The sequence below is a fragment of the Agelaius tricolor genome, unplaced genomic scaffold (genome assembly GCF_023055355.1).
Source record: "Agelaius tricolor isolate 1412-34295 unplaced genomic scaffold, bAgeTri1.0.p SCAF_64, whole genome shotgun sequence".
Taxonomy (NCBI): Eukaryota; Metazoa; Chordata; class Aves; order Passeriformes; family Icteridae; genus Agelaius; species Agelaius tricolor.
This window is the reverse complement of record NW_027269324.1, coordinates 21,182-27,374: the sequence shown is the minus strand read 5'-3', so window position 1 is coordinate 27,374 and position 6,193 is coordinate 21,182.

Here is a 6,193-nt window from a genome sequence, read left to right as displayed (position 1 = left end):
CGTGCTGCCATCAGCCGCCCCAGCCCCAGCACCACCACTAAGGAGGTGCCAAGGCTGTCCCGGGCCATGGGTCTGTCCCGGGCCATGGGGCTGTCCCGGGCCATGGGGCTGTCCCGGGCCATGGGGCTGGTCAGCAGCAGCAGCCGCGGCCGCAGCTTCCCCTGCCAAAAGCGGGCCCTGAAGCGCGGCCGCCCACAGGGAGCCAGAGAGCCGCAGGCACCCGAGAGCCCGCTGGCAAAGCGCCGCAGGATGGACGAAGTGGCAGCCCAGAGCGCTGGCACCAGCAGCCAGGTGGCAGTGCAGCTGTTGCAGGACACTCCGCCAGCCAGGAGCCAAGCACTTCTGTACATCCCAGCCTGGATCTTGCCCCGCTCCCAGGCGGGGCCCATTCGTACCAGGCAGATCTGGCAGCAGCAGCGGCGAGAGAAGAAGCCCTACAGTCGTCCCGAAAACCAGAGCAGGATCAGACAAGCACCAAGCCCTGGTGCTCACCCCCGTCACCCCTAAAAAGAAAGTTTTCTCTTTGTTTCAACTGGGAGATTCCACCTTCCTTTTTCCAGTCATCTGCAGCTGATGTCCACACAGGGGCCTCAGCTCAGTGACACACTCCAGCACGTGTGTGCCCTCAAACACCCAAGCCGTCCCACGGCAACACCCAGTGTCATCATGTCCCATGGCCTGGAGATACCAGCCCTGCTTCTGCCAGGGGAAAAACAGAACGCTGCAAAAGGGCCAAGGAGATTTTGCAAGCATTCCTGGCTCAGGCGGCCTCAAGTGGGAGGGCACAGCTCTACCTGCTGCAGGTGCCCAGGAGGGAAAATCATGGCTGCATCAGGATTATTCTTCTCCCAACACAGCCCAGGCACATTTCAATCTACCATTGCTGCCACTGAGGTTGCACGTACCAGCCTGGAGAGTAACTGGCCTAGTACAGCTCATGCTGAGAAGGCAAAACTAAGCCCAGCCCCTCCTCAGTCAAAATACACAGCATCTGAAAAAAAAATAGGCAGCACCCTCCTGTCCTCTGCAAATGGGACAAAAAGTTTAAAAAGTAGAAAAAAATTCAACAGGTTTTGCAGAAGATACAGGTCAGACCGCGTGAGGCTGGAAAAGACTGCACAAGTTCTCAGAGGAAAATTAGTAGGAAATCCCTTCTTTCTGCTATTAAAATCTCAGGCTGTTGCCATCAGACACTCAAGCCCCAAGAAAAGTGCTTCAGCACCAGCATCCAACTGAGCACCTGCTGGATGCACCTCGGTGGAAAGACATCACTTTGCAAGCAGAATTCCTCCTCTGAGTTACGCACAACCTATTTTTTCCAACTGGAAGTGCTACTGGGTTTTGTTACCCAGCATTTCATATTAAATTGTGGAAGCATTTGAAATGCAAAGGGAATGAAAACTGGCAGTATTTAAAGAAAATTGGCTGCAAAACTCCAATATTTGCACCATTCTAAAAAGGGAACCAAGGTACCACAAGTCCTAAATGACTCATCACTAGAGCTCTCTCAAACAAGGAATAAAGCCTAAGAGGGAAATGAACAGATCGATTTGAATTTTATTGGGCATTAATACAGCTTTACAAAGGATTAGGTTGTTTGCAAGACAAAGACCTTTACTTTGACTCAGAGATTAGTTTGGGTTTTCCTTCAAATTCCAGAGAGCTGGCAACAGATCTCTGCGTGGTGTCCACAGGCCAGGGCAGTCAGGGCAAGGCAAGGGCCAACAGCTCATGGGAAGCAGCAGAAAAAAGCACCATGGAATGGGCTGAAGGTGGGATGGGAACAGGATGGAGGGACCTCTGCTCCCACCTGAGCTGGCCTACAGTGGGTGTAACTGTGATGAATAAGCACCCACTTGAACCCAAAGGGAATTCTGCACTCATATCTGGGGTCCCCAGCAGAAGAACATGCACCCCCTGGAGTGACTCCAGAGAAGGCTCACAGCAATGATCCAAGGGCTGCATCTTCTGCTATGGAGATGGGCTGAGAGACCTGGGCTTGTTCAGCCTGGAGAAGAGAAGGCTCCAGGGAGACATCAGAGCGCCTCTCAGTGCCTAAAGGGCACCAACCTTCTCAAATGCTGCCATGCTTACCCACTCCAATCCTGCAATCTTCCACTGCCTCAGAAACTGGACATGGCTGCTTGTCACAGCACATGTCCCAGTTGAGACAGCCACAACACACACAGTTCCACCACACCATTTCAGAAGGTTTGAAGCTTTTTCCAATCCACAGGAACACCTTTCCTCATCAGAAGGCTTCTGGTGTCTGCCCACACAGAGTAGCACCACATCACTTCAGAAGGCTGCAAGGATCTGCCCTTCTTGTCCTTCAGCCCAGCCTTTTATCCCCTCCTGTTGATGCCCTGCACCTGTGTGCCCCCTGCTCCCTTTGGTGCTTGCTCAGTGCCCCTGGGCACTCCTTGCCTTCAATGCTGCTCACCTGTTCTGCACAGCTGTAGCCAATTAGGGGTGAGGCTTGGCCACGGCCCCACCCCAATTCCCACAAACGCTGTGCCTACCACTGCTCTGCCAAAATCCTGCCATCTTCCCATATCACTTTGCTCCTTGTGCTCTCAGGATTTTTCTTTTCAATACCCTTTTACCACACTTCTTTTGGCCTTTAGGAAGCCCTTCAGTCATCAAGAATTCCAAAGTTTTGTGACTTTGAACAAAGCAAAAATTGGGCCCTGGAACATTTGCACACAAAAGCATCTGTTCTACAGCATTATGGATTAAAAGGTTTCTTCTAACTCCCATCTACTGTCCAAACCAAGATGCATCATCTTAGTTGCCACCTACTATCTTTCTGGAATCCAGTATTGTAACCATGAACACACATGGGGAAAGGCCTAAACTCCAGTGTTACCCCAATTCCTTGTGGTTCTTAATCATAGATTAGCTTTTGAGCTTCAGCATTGCCCAGAGCTACAAACAAGTTGTCCTGCTTTGAAAGAGTTTAAAGAGGTGGGAACTCTGAAATGGGTAACCTCCCCTAGATTCCAACCAATCCCTTTCTACCAATAAGGAACAAGTGAATAGATAGATGCGATAAGATAGAATTGAAAAAAAAAAATCCAAAACCAAAACCAAACAAACAAAAAAACCAAACAACCAAAAAACCCACAAAAAAAACCCCCAGCAACAGCAACAAACTGACCTGGGAATAAGAAAACATTGAAAACTAAAAATACCCCATAGGCAAATGCAGTGATCCTCAGGAGTTTTTGACACATATTAAATTGTTAAAAACATAACAAAAGATTGACCAAAACATTGTTTCCAATTTTTGGAATTATGTCAGATGCAAAGAGCACTGAACTCAAAGCTTCTTTTTAACCAAAGGGCTCTGAATTAGAGTCTAAGTAAAAACCTGCTTTGACTTCAGTTTCATGTTCTTTTGTACATTTAAGCTAATCAACAACCACAATTCTTTGATAATGACAGTTAGGAATGACTGATTTTTAGGAAACATCTGTGTCCCTTCCTAAACATACCACAGTAAAAGAGCTACTTTTCAACTTGGTCTAACTGGACAAGTTTTTGAGAAAATTAAGCCATACAGGCCCAACATGGAATTCCCTTAACATGAGAGGCCTACAACTAAGCAAAGACCTCAGACTTGACAAGTTCCACTGGGTTTTATGGGGGGGACCAATCATCACTGATGACCTGTACTAAGACCTAAGCCTACTCAACCCATCCATCTGCTGATGGACCTGTTCCCATTTCTGCTCTTCCCACTACAGCCGTGCCTGACATGGACAGAGTCCCTGCCAGCGCCCACAAGGACACCTTCCCTAAGCGAGGGGAATGGAGCCCGCAGAGATTCCTGATTGTGACACCAGAGGGACTGGAGTGACATCACCAGCCAGGCCTGAGGTACATCAGTTGTTGTGCATCAACACACCTTGCAGTTGAGGAGTGGATTGCTGAGAAGGAGCTTGCCCAAGGCTACTGAGCGAGTTTTGGTGCCTCTGAGGCGGTTCATAGGCGTCTCTCTTCACTCAAGGAAGGATCGGCACATTTTGTCAGGAGGATAAAGGCCTGCCGTGCTGCGGCACACATCCAACAGGCATTCCTCCGGAGCCACGATGGTGCAGCAGAGAGCTGCTGAGAAGCGTCCTCCTGGCAAGGAGCGAGGTGAGAGCCAAGTCTCCCTCCCCACAGCTGCCCATGGCTGGCAGAGGGGGAGCAGCCAAGAGCAGCAGATAGGGGAGGCAGGAGCTCTGCAGAATCAGCCCAGAGTGGAGGCCCTCCTGTGACGGGCCAGGCTGGGCTGTGGCCTCTGGCACTTGCAGGCCCTTAAGGCAAGCCAGCAGGGCCTTGGGGACAATGCTGCAGGGACATTTCCCGAGTCCTGTGAGGTGCTCACACCACCTCCCCTCTCTCTCTCTCTCCCCAATGCACTCTGTGTCACCGGGCAGAGGCAGACGCAAAGAGAAGCGGCCGCCTCTCCGTACAGCCCAGGCCGGAGCAGAGCCGCCGCCGCTCATGGAGACAGCGGGCCCAAGACTCGGGCAGCCAGATGGGAAAACCCATCCGGCTCAACCGTGTGCCCCTGCTGCGTGCTGCCATCAGCCGCCCCAGCCCCAGCACCACCACTAAGGAGGTGCCAAGGCTGTCCCGGGCCATGGGTCTGTCCCGGGCCATGGGGCTGTCCCGGGCCATGGGTCTGTCCCGGGCCATGGGGCTGTCCCGGGCCATGGGGCTGTCCCGGGCCGTGGGGCTGGTCAGCAGCAGCAGCCGCGGCCGCAGCTTCCCCTGCCAAAAGCGGGCCCTGAAGCGCGGCCGCCCACAGGGAGCCAGAGAGCCGCAGGCACCCGAGAGCCCGCTGGCAAAGCGCCGCAGGATGGACGAAGTGGCAGCCCAGAGCGCTGGCACCAGCAGCCAGGTGGCAGTGCAGCTGTTGCAGGACACTCCGCCAGCCAGGAGCCAAGCACTTCTGTACATCCCAGCCTGGATCTTGCCCCGCTCCCAGGCGGGGCCCATTCGTACCAGGCAGATCTGGCAGCAGCAGCGGCGAGAGAAGAAGCCCTACAGTCGTCCCGAAAACCAGAGCAGGATCAGACAAGCACCAAGCCCTGGTGCTCACCCCCGTCACCCCTAAAAAGAAAGTTTTCTCTTTGTTTCAACTGGGAGATTCCACCTTCCTTTTTCCAGTCATCTGCAGCTGATGTCCACACAGGGGCCTCAGCTCAGTGACACACTCCAGCACGTGTGTGCCCTCAAACACCCAAGCCGTCCCACGGCAACACCCAGTGTCATCATGTCCCATGGCCTGGAGATACCAGCCCTGCTTCTGCCAGGGGAAAAACAGAACGCTGCAAAAGGGCCAAGGAGATTTTGCAAGCATTCCTGGCTCAGGCGGCCTCAAGTGGGAGGGCACAGCTCTACCTGCTGCAGGTGCCCAGGAGGGAAAATCATGGCTGCATCAGGATTATTCTTCTCCCAACACAGCCCAGGCACATTTCAATCTACCATTGCTGCCACTGAGGTTGCACGTACCAGCCTGGAGAGTAACTGGCCTAGTACAGCTCATGCTGAGAAGGCAAAACTAAGCCCAGCCCCTCCTCAGTCAAAATACACAGCATCTGAAAAAAAAATAGGCAGCACCCTCCTGTCCTCTGCAAATGGGACAAAAAGTTTAAAAAGTAGAAAAAAATTCAACAGGTTTTGCAGAAGATACAGGTCAGACTGCGTGAGGCTGGAAAAGACTGCACAAGTTCTCAGAGGAAAATTAGTAGGAAATCCCTTCTTTCTGCTATTAAAATCTCAGGCTGTTGCCATCAGACACTCAAGCCCCAAGAAAAGTGCTTCAGCACCAGCATCCAACTGAGCACCTGCTGGATGCACCTCGGTGGAAAGACATCACTTTGCAAGCAGAATTCCTCCTCTGAGTTACGCACAACCTATTTTTTCCAACTGGAAGTGCTACTGGGTTTTGTTACCCAGCATTTCATATTAAATTGTGGAAGCATTTGAAATGCAAAGGGAATGAAAACTGGCAGTATTTAAAGAAAATTGGCTGCAAAACTCCAATATTTGCACCATTCTAAAAAGGGAACCAAGGTACCACAAGTCCTAAATGACTCATCACTAGAGCTCTCTCAAACAAGGAATAAAGCCTAAGAGGGAAATGAACAGATCGATTTGAATTTTATTGGGCATTAATACAGCTTTACAAAGGATT